The sequence below is a fragment of the Crinia signifera genome, chromosome 4 (assembly GCF_055691185.1).
Source record: "Crinia signifera chromosome 4, ASM5569118v1, whole genome shotgun sequence".
Taxonomy (NCBI): Eukaryota; Metazoa; Chordata; class Amphibia; order Anura; family Myobatrachidae; genus Crinia; species Crinia signifera.
Genome location: NC_139220.1, coordinates 235,902,891 through 235,921,895, shown reverse-complemented (window position 1 = coordinate 235,921,895; position 19,005 = coordinate 235,902,891).

Genomic DNA, 19,005 nt, shown 5'->3' with positions numbered 1-19,005 from the left:
GTGGAGACCAGTGGAGTCCTATACATAAAGGAAAAAAACCTGGGTCACCTAGTACATGATCTGGCTATGGGTTGTGGACAGTGGCGTAACTAGATACATGTGGGCCCTATAGCAAAAGTTTGTAAGGGCCCTTATTTATCACCTAATGCTGAAAATGTATACAGAACATGATACTTTGACAGGAAAAGTGGGCCCCTCTCAGCTCTGGGCCCCATAGCAGCTGCACTCCCTGTACCTACTCTAGCAGAATTTGTGCTTTTCTGCCCATTTGTCAGAGAATATGAATGATAACTCACAAACTTTTCTTTCACTCATGGTTTGTGGTTGGGTCAAACAACTGTGTTTACTCTTTTTTAATTCATAATGACAACAGAAACTACCCAAATGACCCTGCTTAAAGGTTTACATACCCTGGAGATTTTGGGCTGATAACATGCACACAAGTTGACACAAATGGTTTGAATGGCTACTACAGGTAACCATCCTCATCTGTGATCTGTTTGCTTGTAAGTGTGTGTATAAAAGGTCAGTGAGTTTCTGGACTCCTGAAAGATCCTTGCATCTTTCAACCAGTGCTGCACTGACGTGTCTGGAGTCATGGGGAAAGCAAAATAATTGTCAAAGGATCTGCGGTAAAAGGTAATTGAACTGTATACAACATGAAGGGGATATAAAAAGATATCCAAGCAATTGAGAATGCCAATCAGCAGTGTTCAAACTCTAATTAAGAAGTGGAAAATGAGGATTCTGTGGAAACCAAATAACGGTCAGGTAGACCAACAGCCACAACTGCCAGAAAAATTGTTTGGAATGGAAAGAAATATTCACAAATAACCTCAGCTGAAATACAGGACTCTCTGAAAAAAAGTGGTGTGGTTGTTTCAAGATGCACAATAAGGAGGCATTTGAAGAAAAATGGGCTGCGTGGTCGAGTCGCCAGAAGAAATCCATTAAAAGGGATGCCACAAAGCATCCCGCTTACAATACTCCAAACAGCACACAGACAAGCTTCAAAACCTCTGAAACAAGTCATTTGGAGAGATGAGACCAAAATTTAACTTTTTGACCACAAGCATAAAGTTACATTTGGAGAGGAGTCAACAAGGCCTATGATGAAAGGTACACGATTCCTACTGTGAAACACGGAAGTGGATCGCTGATGTTTTGTGGATGTGTGAGCTACAAAGGCACTGGAAACTTGGTCAAAATTGATGGCAAGATGTTATCAGAAAATACTGGAGGAAAATTTGCACTCATCAGCCTAGAAGTCGCGCATAGGACTCACTTGGACGTTCAAATATGACAACACAAGGTCAAATCGACCTGTCATTGGCTACAGCAGAATAAAGTCAAGGTTCTGGAGTGGCCATCTCAGTCTCCTGACTGCAATATCATTGAGCCACTCTGGAGAGATCTCAAACGTGCAGTTCATGCAAGACAGCCCAATAATTTACAGGGACTGGAGTTTTTTTGCCAAGAAGAATGGGCAGCTTTACCATCTGAGAAAATAAAGAGCTTCATCCACAACTACCACAAAAGACTTCAAGCTGTCATTGATGTTAAAGTGGGCAATACAGGGTATTAAAACTTGGGTATGTAAACTTTTGATCAGGGTCATTTGGGTAGTTTCTGTTGTCATTATGATTTAAAAAGAGTAAACACAGTTGTTAGACATTAAATGGCTTCACCCAACCACTAACCATGAGTGAAAGAAAGTTTGTGAGTTATCATTCATATTCTCTGACAAATGGCCAGAAAATCACAAATTCTGCTAGGGTATGTAAACTTATGAGCACAACTGTGTATATGTATATATATATGTATGTATATATATATATATATATATATATATATATATACACACACATATATATATATATATATATATATATATATATATATACATGTATATCAAGACCCAAAATCTCTAAAATTGCGCTCACAATGATCCAACTGGTCACTTATAACACATAATCCCCTACTAGTGGGATTTTCTAAACAAATACTACCCCAATAGTGTTATTCTAGCGCCCTTGTGTAGGAATTAATTATGTATTTTCCTTTCTTTCAACTCCTTAAAAAATCAACAATTTTTGACATATATCAAAAACATTTATTAAAAATTAATATTCAACTTATAAAAGCATTTTATCTCATCAGTTCTTGATTAACTGGTGTTCCTTTAATCTTGAAGCAAGTACCCGATGCGTTTCGTCTCAGCGAGACTTCATCAGGGGTATAATTATATAAATATTGTGGATCTATTAATCGTTTTAAATGACGAGAAAGATTTCTTTATATCGCTTGAATGAAAAAAGATTTCCTTAGAAGTTTTACAAAGGAACTTCTGTTTCTAAGACGTAGGTTTTTACAGTCATTAAATACGGATAGGCACTCCTCAAGATGTATGTTTTAAACTCCCTTTGGAGGTAGTTCGCTTGACACCCGTCAGGGTGGGAACAATGGATATACCACCTTGCAAAACAAATTTTATTTTTGGATTAATCTTATATCTTGGCAGGGAGGTGGAAAAATTAATTCCTGACCTCAGACTAATGGATAATTCATTTAGTTGGAGTACTCAGTAAATTTTCTACAGAAAGGTCCTCCTTATTCTCTGTGCATGTGCTCTCCTCAGTTCAGTGGCGTAAGTTTGTCCCAGTTGACCGGAGGCAAGATGTGTATTGCCCACCCCCCCCCCCCCCATACACACACAAAACCGTATATAAAGTTTATACTGTATGTCTGTTATGAAATATAACAGGCATATATACAGTATGTATACAGTATATCTATATCTAGAGAGAGAGAGAGAGAGAGAGATAGATAGATAGATAGATAGATAGATAGATAGATAGAACACATATTTCAGAACTCCAGAAATGATATCAATGGCCTTCAATTAATGGATTTAAAATTGCAGGGGAGGAGAGGTGCCCCCTTGAGAGCAGGAGCCCGGTGGCAGATGACTCCATTGCCTCCCTGAGTTCTGCCTCTGCCTCAGTTACCAGACTCCCACGTGCAGTCTGGTAACTGAGGAGAGCACATGCACAGAGAATAAGGAGGACCTTTCTGTAGAAAATTTACTCCAACTAAATGAATTATCCATTAGTCTGAGGTCAGGAATTAATTTATCCATCCAAAAAAATAACGACTTACAGTGCAAGGCAATTTATGACAAGTACATGCTAAATAGAGACAGTTGGATCAAGGGACAGGACACTGAATTATTAGGGTGGCTGAGATGCACCACTGATAAAAGAGTAGGCCTTACGTTAAAACAGGGCTAGGCAACCTGTGGCACTGCAGATGCTGTGGAATTCAACATCCCTGTAGGCCCATCCAAAGTTTTTCTGTTGGTCATGTGAAAATTGTGGCAGGGCATGCTGGCTGTAAATGAAGAGATACTGGATCACATTTGAACAGGCTTACAATACCATCCTTTTAAACTGGGACATGCATGTGTTACATAGTAATCCCAGTATAAGGGGATATTATGGTAAACCTACATTTAAATTGAGAACTTAAGTTACTGCAGGAGCATCCAAAATGTCAAATGAAGGACCAGCCATGTCTCACAGACAACAATACAGCAATGGAAGCTGCTTAATTAAATTTCAGAAAAATCATCCAGCACACTGCTGTGAACCAATTAAAGCAGTAAAATATACATTCATTACACCTAAGAAGAGGAAATTGCTGCTATCTCATAATTAGGAACATTAAGCAAATACGCTTACATCTTTTTGTATATATATGGATTCTTAGTTATTGAAACCCCTTTCAGACATACGCAAAATTCCCGGGATTTTTCATGTGAACGCGCATATGTCTGAATGGCTCTACTCTGGATTTTAGTTGACTACAATACTGGGTCCTGCGCACCTGCAACGGACCCGGGGTTTTGAAAAAAACTTGGGATTTTTAAAAACCCAGATTGTAAAATCTGAAAGAGGTATAAATAAAGTAATGTTTGTGTAAAAGTGAGAATAAAAAAAATAACTATAACTATGACAAATACTACAAACAGTAAATGCAAATAATTATATACATCAATACACTGCAGAGTTTAAAATCCAAAGTAAAAAAAAATTAACTTTCGATTTCAGAATACAAGCAGAATAGATATATAAATATATTGGTACTTGTTTCCTAGCACGGCCATAATCGCGGGCATCGTGTACCTTTAAGTTAAGGTACATGATGCCCGCGATGGACCCGATTTCCTTTGAAATCAGGTCCATTTTGCCGGCAAAGGCAAAATCAGGGGCATCGCGTCGGTCGCGTGCATTAACATGGCTCACGACGCGACCGACGCAATGCCCCCGATTTTGCCATAGGCTTCAATGTTAAAATATTTTAAACATTGAAATCGGGAGCATCGGGTCGGTCTTGTGCCATTATAATGGCACAAGATGAGATGGACTTGATTAAGTCCATTTTACATAGGAAACAATGTGAAATGGGCCAATATGACCCATTTCACATTGTATATGGCCCCGTCATGGGTTACGCAAGCCCATTGTGAGCGTCACCCCACGATTGACGGCGGTGCGCGTCCTCTGACCATTTCATACCCATACTATCCACATCGGCGTGGAGTTGAGAATATAAAGTGTGGCGAGCGCAGCTTGCCACCGAGCCCTATGTGTGGCTAGCGCAGCGAGCCCCGCGAGGGGACGCGTATACCTGTGAAGTTATACACGTTACCTCGCGGGGTTCGCTGCGCTCGCCACGCTTCGGGCTCGGTGGCTCGCTGCGCTCGCCAAACTTTATATTCTCAACTCCACGCCAACGTGGATAGTAGGGGTATGAAAAGGTCGGAGGACACGCACCGCCGCCCCTCGCGGGCTCGCTGCGCTTGCCACGCTTCAAGTTTGCGTCAATCGTGGGGTGGCGTTCAGGGGTTAAAATTGGGGGTTTGGGAAATAGTTTACATTGAATCCAATGTAAAATAGGGTCCCAGGGGCCCTATTCACATTTGATTCAATGTAAAAATCGGGTCGATCGCGTCGGTCGCATCGCATGCGATTTTGTCGCATGCGATGCGACCGACGCGATTTTTCCGACACGATCACCCCAATGCAAATCGGTGTGGCCGTGCTAGGAAACAAGTACCAATATATTTTTTTTAAACATTATGGCGAAAAACTGTATTTAGTGGCAAGACATAAGCTACACTGATATTGTTGCAAAACAAGTCAAAATTAATAAATAACAGCATTACTGAGAAAATCCACTGCATTGTCAGTCTATCATTTTCTATTGCTGGAATTTGCTGCATAATTATTCTGGAACAGCTGCCATCTAGTGGAGAAAGTTTACCATTACCACAATCGAGCATTTGTGAACAGCTCTGCCCTTTCAGCAACCAATCTCTATTGCAGGTCTAACCATTTAACAACAACATATATTTATTTATTTATTTATTTATTTATTTATTAACAGTTTCTTATATAGTGCACACATATTCTGCAGCGCTGTACAGAGAATATTTGAACATTCACATCAGTACACACACACACACACACACAATTCCTTAATTTTGTTGGGAGCCAATTACCCAGAGAAAACACACAAAAGCACGGGGAGAATATACAAGCTCCGCACAGGTAAGGCCATAGTGGGAATTGATCACAAGACCTCAGTGATGTGAGACAGTATTGCTAACCATTACACCGTCCTTACTGCCCCATACGTACTTTCATGTGATATAAAATATGAAAGATCTGATACTATAAAACAGTATCAGATGGCTCCAGACATTTGATTAAAGGGATCACATACAGTGGCGCACATACTTTTCTGAATTCTAAATAAAAAACACAGTGGAAGTTTAATAGGCTGCAGACAAAAAGTTTGTGTTTATATCAGAATCAGCTTTATCTGGCCAAGTATACTTGCGTATACTAGGAATTAGATTTGGATTGTTGTTCAACAGCCAGTTAGGTAACAAGTAAACAGTGGTACTACAGATATACATAGCACATACAGATATACACTAAGGGCCTTATTCATATTGATTCGCTCCTCTGTGTGTTTGCATAGGGGAGCTGTGTTTTGCGACTGCGCATGTACATAGTCAGTTATGCTCATGTGCAGCCGCTGTGTGCAAGCGGCCACGGAGAACCATTCGCTCGCACACAATAGCGCAGCTGGGGGGATGTGGGGTTGCGGGCCGGGGGATTCGCCCATGGGAACGCCCAGCATTTCATGGGCGTTCCCATGAAAACTCTGGGCGTTCCCATGGTAATTCCCCAATGACGCGGGGGCAGGCTGCTGAAGTCAGCGGATGTCAGCTGCCTGCCAGCTTCCCGTACAGGCACTCGCAGATAGACTACACCAAAGAGGTGTCTTAGATTTGCAAGTGCTTGAAAAATCATTCAATGGTTGGCGACCATCGAATGATTTTGTGCCCGCACACAAGGCTGCGAATGGATGATTATGCAAATCATCCATTCGCATGCCTGTAGGGAATTGCGCCGTGCAAGAAGGGGCAGGCAGCCTTGCGTGCAGTGACTGGTGGACACACAAGGCTGTGAAATTTGCAGCCTTGTGAGTCAACCAGAATAAAGCCCTAGATCAGGCTTGGTTCAACCCGCGAGCCCGCGGGCCGCATGCGGCCCAGGTCGGGTAGTAATGCGGCCCAGTGCATTTTAAGAAATTCTAAGTATAATATATTTAGGGCAACTACCTGGTCCACCGCAGCAGCGTCTCCGTGCTGGCCGCGGCACTGTGCCCAAAGTAAAGATGGCCGCAGCCAGCATCGAGTTCTCCCAAACCTAAAATGACCGCAGGACCGCTGGTGCGAATGCGCAGGCGCACTCAGCTGCTCCCGCGGTCCGAAGGACGTCTGAGTTGGCGCTTCCCCCACGTGATCCATCCCAGCAGCGCGCAGGGCTGGATGATGATCTGATGGGTGGCGGCGGCAGGAGCAGGCAGCCAGGCCAGAGGTGCCTTCTCATACCCCCACTACCATCAGTGTCTTTGTGAATTGCTGCACTCATCCCCTGTGTCAACAGCTGTGGTGAGTGATCACTACAGGGGGCATTATGAATATAAGTGGCATTACCAGGGGGCATTATGAATATAAGTGGCATTACCAGGGGGCATTATGAATATAAGTGGCATTACCAGGTGGCATTATGAATATAAGTGGCATTACCAGGGGGCATTATGAATATAATGCCCCCTGGTAATGCCACTTATATTCATAATGCCCCCTGTAGTGATCACTCACCACAGCTGTTGACACAGGGGATGAGTGCAGCAATTCACAAAGAATATATAGAAAAATATCCTGCACTTCACAATAATTCCTTATTCATGTCATCGCTATTTGGAAGCACCTACATTTGTGAGCAGCTATTTTCAAGGATGAAGCACACAAAGAATAAAACTAGAACCGAAATATCTGATGAGCACCTTGAGCACTCGCTGAGAATTGCAACAAGTTCCATTGAAGCAAATCTGGATGCATTGGTGGCTGAGAAACTATGTCAAACATCTCACTAACTTCATTTCCAAGTAAGTTTAATATGTTAACTATGTTTTCTATGTTTTTTTGGATGATCAGGTATCGTTATTGTTATTTTATTTTATGTGCGGCCCAAACCAAATTTTCAACTTCTAATGTGGCCCAGGGAAGGTGAAAGGTTGGACACCTCGGTACTTGTTTCCTATCTGGGCGCCCTGGTTTTCTACGTACGGCACCGTAATGAAATCGGATCGCATCGCATAGGATTTGGTACTCGATGATGTACGATGGTATACGATGCGATGCGATCCGATTCGATTTCCCATAGGAAACAATGTGAAATGGCTCAATTTAGCCAAATTATCATAGGAACAATAGTAAATGGGCCAAAAACACCCCTGAACATTGAAATGTCCCCCCAAAAGTAGTTGACGCCACCCCGCCATCAACGTGAACCCGAAGCGTGGCGAGCGCAGCGAGCCCGCGAGGGGCGGCGGTACTCGTCCTCCGACCTTTTCATGCCCTACTATCCACTAGGGCGTGGAGTGAGAATAGAATAGTGTGGCGAGCGCAGCGAGCCACCGAGCCCGAAGCGTGGCGAGCGCAGCGAGCCCCGCGAGGGGACGCGGATACCTTTACATTTATACGCGTCCCCTCGCGGGCTTCCCAGGTGTCCATGGCGACGCGGACACCTGGGAAGCCTGCGAAGGGACGCGTTTACCTGTGAAGGTATCCGCGTCCCCTCGCGGGGCTCGCTACGCTCGCCACGCTTCGGGCTCGGTGGCTCGCTGCGCTCGCCACACTATTCTACTCTCACTCCACGCCCTAGTGGATAGTAGAGCATGAAAAGGTCGGAGGACGCATACCGCCGCCCCTCGCGGGCTCGCTGCGCTCGCCACGCTTCGGGTTCACGTTGATGGCGGGGTGGCGTCAACTACTTTTGGGGGGACATTCCACTGCTCTGTGGGGTTTTTTGGGGTTTCTGGCCCATTTGCCATTCTTCCCTATGCTGATTTGGGTAAATTGATCCATTTAACATTGTTTCCTATGGGAAATCGAATCGGATCGCATCGCATCGCATCGTTCAATATCGTGTATGTGTATTTGTGGTATCCGATGCGATGCGATCCGATTTTTATACGGAGAATAGCATGGTGCGCAATTAACTTAGCGGGCGCCCAGATAGGAAACAAGTACCGACACCCCTGCCCTAGATGTACCCTGGGGAGGGTGATGGACATGGACAGGGGAGACACAGGGAAAATATATTTGCTGAGCTGCACAGCACCTAGGTAGCCATCTGCAGCACCACTTGGTCATGGCAACAGCCAGGTAGGTATCAAATAAGCAGAGACATTACACTTGTACACTGCTGTGCAATGAACGAGACATGGAAGACACAGGGGTACATGTGGTTGGTTGGCCCAGTTCCTAGGCAGTTATCAGCAGCACCATCTTGATTTCTGCATTCACTCACACCATTGTGTGTAGACAACTGTTAGTTGGTGTTAAAGGCCACTCTTAAGCTGGTCATACATCAACCAATCGGCCCGTTAAATCGGACCAAATCGCATCTCCCTGACATGTAGTCGGGTCCCGTGCGCATCGGACCCGACTAGGTGGTCGGACCGGCTGGCCGTCCGACCACCCGTTCTGGGACGGGCGCTAAGCAGGGACGCATGCGATCCATCACAACGGATAACATGTGTCCCTGCCGCCGGAAGGTCCCGGCGGCTTGCAGTCCTTCGGGTGTCCGTACACTGCTGCGAGACGTCACAGGCAGTGTATGGGCACCTTTAGAAAGATAGTTAGATCTCTGTTCTTCAATTCTCTACCATTGTAGTACTTTTCCAGTAGATGTATGAAGCAATGATAACAGAGAACTGAGCCAGAGGAGATGTGGCCCATGGCAACCAATCAGCACTGAAGTAACATCTGTAGTTTATATAATATAAAATGATACAGTGCAGCTGATTGGTTGCCATGGGCCACTTCTGCTCTAGATCACTTCTCCTCTCTTATCACTGCTTCATACATCTACCCCTCTATCTGTTGGCCTGTTTAAATACATCCCAGACATTTGCATTCTACAATTTTGCTGGTTACTTTTAAATTTCATGAACTATACTTCCTTGTAGCATTATCTTTAAATGTCATGAAATTGGCTACATCATTGTACAATGCCCACTCATTGGCTACATCAGTCCCCACATATCCATGTTGTGCACTAAATCCAATAGCATTTTAGTACTGAATGCTGACAACAGTTTTGCTTACCCTTCACACAACTTTCATATGCTGGTCTTTCTGGGTTGTTTACTGACATACCCATCACTCCATCTAGAAGCTTCTGTACATTGTTGATGACCCAGACTTATGCCACAGATCCATGGGGTTGGAATCTGAAGACGGTACTTGTGAGTTATCCGGGCTGCCGATTTTGTCCTTAAGTTTAGTTAACTTAAGGACACCCGACCGACGCGATGCCCGCGATTTCCCATAGACAGTAATGTTAAAAGACGCGATGGACCCGATTTCCCATAGACAGCAATGTTAAAATAAAATGACAATGTGAAATTGGCCAATATGGCCATTTCACATTGGATATGTTTTAAAAAAAAAGGTTTCATGGCCCCCCACCACCGTTAACGCCACCCCGCTATTGAGACCAACCCGAAGCGTGGCGAGCGCAGCGAGCCCGCGAGGGGCGGCGGTACGCGTCCTCCGACCTTTTCATACCCCTACTATCCACTAGGGCGTGGAGTGAGAATAGAATAGTGTGGCGAGCGCAGCGAGCCACCAAGGCCCGAAGCGTGGCGAGCGCAGCGGATACCTTCACAGGTATCCGCATCCCCTTGCGGGCTTCACAGGTGTCCGCGTCCCCTCGCGGGGCTCGCTGCGCTTCGCCACACTGTTCTATTCTCACTCCACGCCCTAGTGGATAGTAGGGGTATGAAAAGGTCGGAGGACGCGTACCTCCGCCCCTCGTAAGCTCGCTGCGCTCGCCACGCTTCGGGTTGGCGTCAATAGCGGGGTGGCGTTTACGGTGGTGGGGGACCATGAAACCTTTTTTTTTAAAACATATCCAATGTGAAATGGCCATATTAGCCAATTTCACATTGTCATTTTATTTTAACATTGCTGTCTATGGGAAATCGGGTCCATCGCGTCTTTTAACATTATTGTTTATGGGAAATCGTGGGCATCGCGTCGCGGCCCTTTATAACGGCCACGACCGACGCGATGCCCACGATTTCGGGCGCGATGAAAAAATCGTCAGCCCGGATAACTCACAAGTACCCTGAAGACACTCCCCAGTACCTAGGATGTTCAGTTTGTAGTGGGTTGCGGTCCCTCTTATATTGTAAACTACACACATTCCCTCTGCAAATTGAACCCTTTGGGGGAAATTTACTAAAGGAAATTTGTAAAAAATAGGTGTATTTGTATCCAGAAATACACTTATTTTTGACATTTACTATCCCGAAAAAACGGTAATTCGTATTCGTATTGATAGCACATCAATACGAATACGAATTGCCGTATTTTCGGGATAGTAAATGTCAAAAATAAGTGTATTTCTGAATACAAATACACCTATTTTTACACCTATTTTTTACAAATTTCCTTTAGTAAATGTCCCCCTTTATCTCTTCTTTTCCAGTACAATTATGTCAATTCGATTAGTTCCTAGAACTGGCACAAATAGTACATCTCCCATATCTGTGACAATTATTTTTGCCTTTGATTCTCATTTATTGTATCGGCTTTCATGGCATTTAGGACTTTATCTCCTATTCCCTTTGTCTTTATGGGATCACATGAATTTAGAGACTTGAACCAACTTTCAATATAACTGAAGTGCCTTGTTGTCCTAAATCCATATACTCATAATCTCTGCTCTGGCTGTCAGCTACATTTAATTCTGACTTTTTCTTTCTATCACACTTGCAAGATGAACTACAGTACCACTCAGTGCCCCCCCCCGCCGCTATCGGCACCGCCGCCCCCCCCTCCCCCTAGCCCTCACACCCACCTTCCCAAGTTAAGTTAAAACCCCCCTTACCCCTCCGCATGCCGCCGCCGCATTCAGGGTCCCGGACGCAGCGCATATCTTCTACCGGCTCCGTCTCCTCCTGCAGTTCTATAATGACCATCAGAAAATGGCAACCCCCTAACAGCAGACAGTTTTTAAGGATGCTAGAGGAGGCCCGCGCCTCCTCTAGCATCCCAAAAAACTGTCTGCTGTTAGGGGGCAGCCATTTTCTGATAGTTATTTTTCATTAGAACTGCAGGAGGAGACGGAGCCAGGACAAGATCGGCGCTGCGGCCGGGACCCTGAATGCGGCGGCATGCGGAGGGGGGTGTGTAAGTTTACTTGGGTGGGGGGGCTAGGTAGCAAGTTGTAACTATAGCCCCGCAGATCGGCAGCCCACAGTCCCTCAGCACCTCCCCGCCATCGCGGGGGCTGCGGGGCTATAGTTACGCCACTGGTACCACTTGGTTCACTTGCTCTGCCTTCTGTGGCCCACATTGTACTTGTATTAGGTCTTTTTGGGTTTTCGAGTCCTCTGTTAGCAAAATCGAATTCTCAGTATTGGTCACAACAGGAATATGCTCTTGAAACTGCTGTAACTTTACTTGTATAATCTCCATTGATAACTTGGTAGTGCATGACTACAAAGCTACTACTAGAAAACCATACTCTGGCATAAGATTTTGCAACATATAGTGGAAATTAGTGTATAAGGCGCATAGGTAATGGATTCACATATAAAATAATTATAGTTACGCATATTTTCTGATTTTCTTAATACGTAATTTACATTCAATATGATAGGACAGCAGGATGTTAACCTAATAAAATAAAAAACCATAGAAAGCCAACAGATTCCAACAGCTATATCGACAATACTAGCCAACATCATAGAAGATGGCTAGATGGTATCCCATATGGGCAGTTTACCTGTGTTAAAAGGAATTGCACAGAAGAAAAAATATGTGAAGAACAAATACAAGAAATGGCTGTTCGGTTTAAACAAAAGGGATATTGTTCTGATAAGATTAAAGAAGCTGAGAATAAAGTCGATGGAACGCTCTACATTATTAAAGACAAAATTAATGATAAAAGCAAAAATAATAAATCCATCGAGTGGGCCTTTATGTCCAATTTTAATGCACAAACGAGACAAATTGAATCTGTTTTAAAGAAAAATTGGCACATTTTACAAAAGGACCCAATTTCAAAAGATGTTATACCTGACCATTCGAGTTTTATTTATAGACGTTTTATTTATAGAGTTTTATTTATAGACGAGCCTTCTCTAAAAGATAAGTGGGTTCAAAGTAAATTAATGGAAGAAAAAAAAAGAAAGAAATGATTGTATAAAGAGCCAAGGTTCCATAGATGTGGAATGTGCCTTATGTGCAGAACTACGAAAGGACCCAGCAAACAAAAAGATTTTAGAGTTAATAATTAAATGTACAAAATAAATGATTTTATAACTTGTAATTCAAAAAATGTAATTTATATTTTAGAATGTGATTGCAGCCTTTATTATGTCGGCAAATTGACTAGACCACTAAAAATCCGTATGGCCGAATACATATATAACATCAGAAAAGGGTTAGATAATCATACTGTATTATCACATTTGAAAACAAAACACCAATCACGTGAATGCCACCTCAAATCCTTTTGGGGAATACAATTAATAACCCCCAATTGGAGAAATAGAGATGATGACATAAGGTTGTCACAAAATGAAATGAGGTGGATTTATAAATTAACAACTCTGGTGCCTCACGGGTTAAATAGTGATTTTGAATTGAAATGTTTTTTTGTAGATGTTTTGCATTTTATCTGTTTTAATATTTTTCATGTTTTTTTCTCTTTTATATCCCAACTGCCTTATAATAAAGTTTCAATTAATTTATTGCGGACTGCTTTTAAGTAATAATAAAAAATAAGAAGGAAGAAACTTCCGGTTCGGTCCCGATGTGAGCAGCTAACGAGACCTCCGCTGCACCCCCGGTACTGGCCGCCCCCGCACCCCTGGACAGCCCTGGAGCCCTCCATTTGACCCCCCAGCCTAAGGCACTAACCCCGCTGAGTCCGAGGCCGGGAGAACGCACGCCGGCGCACATGTGGCCGAGTACCACCGCGCCACGCGGGACGCCGGCCGTCCGCCATTAGGAGCTGGGTGAGTCCAACATCCCTGCATTTGGAGGCAGATTGGACGCACCCCGGCCGCCCCGCCAGAGCTGCCTGACCATCCGCGGCTGCACGAGCGCGGCACCCCCACTTGGACCGGCGAGTCCCGCCACGCCACGCTGGGCGCCCGCCACCAGAAGCAGGGTGATCCCCCTGTCTCACCACACAGGCGCTAAGCCGGACACACACCGGCCGCCCCTCCTGACCCGCCTGACTGCCCTGGAGCCCCACTTCACCACATCAGCACACCAGGGAGCACGCATAGGGCAGTGAGCTGGCGACGGGGAAGATAGCGGCCAGCCAGGTCACCCACACAGGTGACAGACCGCCTCTGGAGCCCCAGCAGAAGTCTAAGACAGAGCCTACAGAAAGGTCACAGCGGGGCACGTAACACAGCCCTCACCGGATCCCTAACACAAGCACCGGCGGTGGATGGAGAGATTCCTCTCTCCACAGATGCCGAGGGGGGCACAGAAACACAAGTAAAGGGAACCAGGTCACAGTCACAGACCAGATCCAAGATGGCCGACGCACATCATAAGCAGGGAGACACAGCGTCCCAGGTACTGTTTTCCCAATCACCTGATAAAATTGAAGGGCCACCTGTCACATATTCTGAAGTTGTTAAGGCCATACAAGAGACTATGGGTCCCCTTATGGAGGCACAGGCAGCCAAATTCAACACAGCTATAAAAGATGTCACAGCCTAACTAAAACAGGTAGCTCACATGCAACATACTACTGACTGCAGAGTGGGGGAACTCTTTCATGATGTGACCACACTTAAAGGCTCTTCTTCCAGCCTCCAGCAAACTTGCTATGAGCTGCAAAACAAGATTGATGATCTTGAAAACAGATCCAGGAGGAATAACTTAAGGATTGTGGGCCTGGATGAAACCATCAGGGGCCCCGACTTATACAAGTTCCTACAAATCTCTCTGCCTGAAATGCTCCAGATCTCGGAACAATGCAGAGACATGGTGGTCAAGAGAGCTCACCGTTTGGGCCCGACCCGCACCACAAGGGGAAACAGGCCGAGAGTCGTGATATTCAGATGCCTGAACTACTTACATAAGGATGCTATATGGTCAGCTTCTAGGAGACATCACGATTTAAAATGGAACGACGCCAAAATATTCATCTTCCAGGACTACTCCGCAGAAGTCACCAGGGCCCGAAAGGAGTTTGCTCCAGTATGCACGAAGCAGTTCAACGCCATGAGAAAATTTGCTTTGCTTTACCCAGCACGGCTGAGAGTATTTGAAGGGGAAAAGGTTAAGGACTTCACATCTGCTGCTGATGCGGACTGTTACCTAGCTGAACAAGTCCAACCAACCGATGACGGCCCTGACCTCCAGGAGGCGCCCGACCATGCCGAATGAACAGGATGGGTAACATTGCAGATTAATGTGGGTCGATAGGGGATATACTTTTGAGGAGTCATTACACTCCTTTACAGCATTTACTGCTTTAAACGTTTCTTCTATGTCTCTTCTTTGAGATATAATATGGGTTGGCAGATTTAAGAACAACTCCTGCACATGAACCATTGTTAATGTTATAGCATTTATATTATAGTCACTGGTTGTTAGGTATCTGGGCTGTTTATGATTGTAGCCTACTCAGGGAAGGAAGGGCAACTACTTACAAAGCCTGGATACATGCTATATGTTGGACAGACAGTTTTTCTTACCTCAAGGTTTATTTTTCTAGTCTAAACATGGCCTTACAGTAGATATCATTATTAGAATGTCAAGCTAATTTTGAGGGGTTTTGTGGGGGATTGGGGATGTTGGAGGGAGGGAGGGAAGGGGGCCTAACTAGGGGTGATTGTTAGATGGGAGGGAGTTGTATACGGAAGTTCTGATAAGAGTAGCTTTGACCTTCACACTGGCTACTGCTCAGCGGTGGGAGGTCTTGATGTATGGATTTTTGGTTGCTGATAAGTGACGAAACAGTGCTGATAATTGAGATACGGACACATCCTTCTGTCTATTACGGGACAGGATTAGCAAAAAACATGAATAACAAATGTTTGCAATATAAGGGGGTTATTAATGATTAAAGATAAATAGCCAGACAGATACAGTAACAAATGTTTGTAATACTTAAGGCCATGTGCATTACTGTAGGAAACATAATGACATAATTGGACAATTGCAACAAAAGAAAACAACCACGGCTGCATGAACTGAACATTAGCAATCAGCCGTTTTGACAGACAACCTGAGGAACCAATCACAGGAGGTTCAATGGAACCAATGAGAAATGTATGACAACAGGATGGAGGGCTATTTAAACATAGTCAAGACACACCAGCATACAGCTCCCTAGAAGAAGGCTTACGCCGAAACGCGTTGGAGAGAGTACCCCCATTACAACCCAACTTACTTTGGAGACAGGCGGAGAGAACGGTACGGCAGCGGCAAACAGCGTGTGCACACACTGTACGACGGCAAGGAGATCGCCAAGGAGGAAGCCCCGGAAAGAGGTGAGTACGGAGAAGGGAAAGCGAGGGAGTGAGCCAGGGGACCTGTAGAGTGGTGAACAGTCACCGGGACGGGTACTTACAAACCCGAAACGGTGGTCTCAGTAACCGCCACAGACAAGGTGCAGCGTCCGGCCAATCCCTGCCTGCACGGAGAGCGGTGTGATACACGCAGCTCCCCGGAGCAGACAGACGGCGCACGCAGCTCCAAGAGTCCGGGACCCACAGTGCACACCAATACTCACGAGTACCAGACCCGGAAAACCAGAAATAAAGAGGTACCTGAAAGCTGATCCAAGAGTAAAGACATTTACAGTTTTAACAGCGGGACGCCGCTATTTCCATTGACTGAAGGACATAATTCTGTTCATTCTGAACAGACCAATTTTGTGCACAATATCTTTTCATTAATTTTTTTCATTTTTTCCATTTACTTTTTTTTTTTTTTTTTATCAATTCATTCATTCATTTTTTCCTAGAATTATTAATTTATTTAAATCCTTTTACGCTTATAAAGGAGTGATACCCAGTGGGGTTATACACACACAGTACTGTGATTTTTACAATTTATGATTTATGTTCTGAATAAATTGGAAATTTCTTAAGACGTACATCTCATATTATATGTAAATCATGTACAGAGGTAATCATATTTAAGGTAGAGCGCAGCACAACCCATCTAGAAACCTGTAGGTCTTGATGTATGTTTTATGTCTATATGTTGTTTCCCTTCAGTGTGTCTTTTTTTCCCTCATGTGTCCTCCCCTGGAGCGTTTAAGGTATGAGAAACTATTCCAGATCCATATATAAGATTCCGGAATGTTGATGCTTAAGATAGGCTCATTGAATGTGGGCGGGTTTAACACGCCTGCAAAACGCAGAAAAATACTCACGTATTTAAATAAAATGTCCCTAGATATAGCGCTCATTCAGGAGACCCACCTTGTTCCCCGTGAAGTATTAAAGCTCAATATGCTGAGATGGTCGGTGATGGCATCGGCTTCGTCTAACTCTAAATCACGGGGGGTGGTGATCCTTATCAGGAACGCTATCAACTACAAAATAACATCGACTGAAGTTGATGAGGAAGGCAGGTTTGTGATTGTTAATGTTATCATTCATGATATCCCGTACACACTATGTAATATTTATGCCCCCAATGCAAATCCTCAGGGGTTTTATGCATCCCTGGTTGCCAAACTTGACTCCATGCGGACTCACTCCTTGATACTGGGGGGAGACTTTAATGTAGTAGCTTCCCACACACTAGATAGAAACACACTTGCATCCAAACATAATCGCCACCCTGATGATACCATTGCATCTCTTTGCGACCGATTTCAACTGGTCGATACATGGAGAGCATGTTATCCCGTGGAAAGGGACTATACGTGCTTGTCCTCTGCTCATGGTACCCTTTCCAGAATAGATTACATATTGACCCCCCGCCACATGTTCCCTAGAGTGGCGGATGCCAAGATAGAGACAATCAGCATCTCAGACCATGCATTGTGCTGGGTACAACTTGCTGCCCAGGTTGATAAAGGCCTGATTCGCCAATAGCGCTTCCCGGCCTACCTGGCAAACTCCATCCAGTTCCGATCTATGTTGGAGGCAGCTTGGATGGACTTCAAACACAACCATGCGGAATTAGAGACAACAGACCCCCTGCTATTTTGGCAGACCTCTAAAGCTGTGCTAAGAGGAAATATTATGTCCTACTGCAAAAAAAAGAGATAAAGACCTAGATAAACAATACCTAGAGGCGCAAGCCAACCTGACCAAATCATACACCACTTTCAAAAATGACCCAACGGGGCCCAACAGTGCCTGCTACTACAAAGATAAATTGAATTTTGACAACATTCTGACAGGCATAGAAAAGAAATTCAGTTTTCACAAAAGTAGCAAATTCCACCGCTTTGGTAACAAGGCAGGGAGACTATTATCGCACTTACTGGCAGGAAGGCGCCCCCCTACTATAGTGAGATCCATCAGAGACCCAACTGGGACCCTGAAAAAATCCAACGCCGACATAGCAGAAGTGTTCTTTCACTTTTACTCATCACTTTACTCTGCCCCCACGATAGATACAGAGGCCAAAAATAAGTTTTGGGCCAGTCTCAAAATACCTGGCTTTACGGATGCTCAAAAGGAATCCTTGATTTCCCCAATTACCTCTGAGGAGATTCAGTCAATAATAACAGGGCTTAAAACTGGAAAATCCCCGGGCCCGGATGGGTTTGCCAATGAGTATTTCAAAATATTGTCACCCAAGCTGGCCCCTCCCTTGGCGGCAATGTTTAATGCGGTCATGGCTGGAGAGGCCCTCCCTACGTATTTTAATTCAGCGGTAATAAGACTCCTTCCCAAACCAGGCAAAGATGTTGAGGATCCCAGCTCATATCAACCAATATCAGTTTTAAATAAAGATTATAAGGTATTTACAAAAATTCTGTCTGATAGGCTTAAAATGATACTTCCACACTTGGTCCATCCAGACCAGTCTGGATTTATATGGAGACGCCAGTCCGTGGTCAACATCCGAAAGCTGCTAGCTGTAATGGAGTGGCTTAGAGTTCACCCATCCGGGGAGCAGGATGTGGTACTCTCCCTGGATGCGGAGAAAGCTTTCGATCTAATCACATGGGATCATGTGTTCGAAACGCTTCATAGATTTGGAGCCCCCCCCACAATTTGTTATTTTACTTAGGATCCTATACACAGACCCAGCCACCCAAATACTTAATAATGGTTTCCTCTCACAACCATTTCACACACAAAGGGGCACCCGACAGGGATGCCCGCTGTCCCCATTGCTATTTG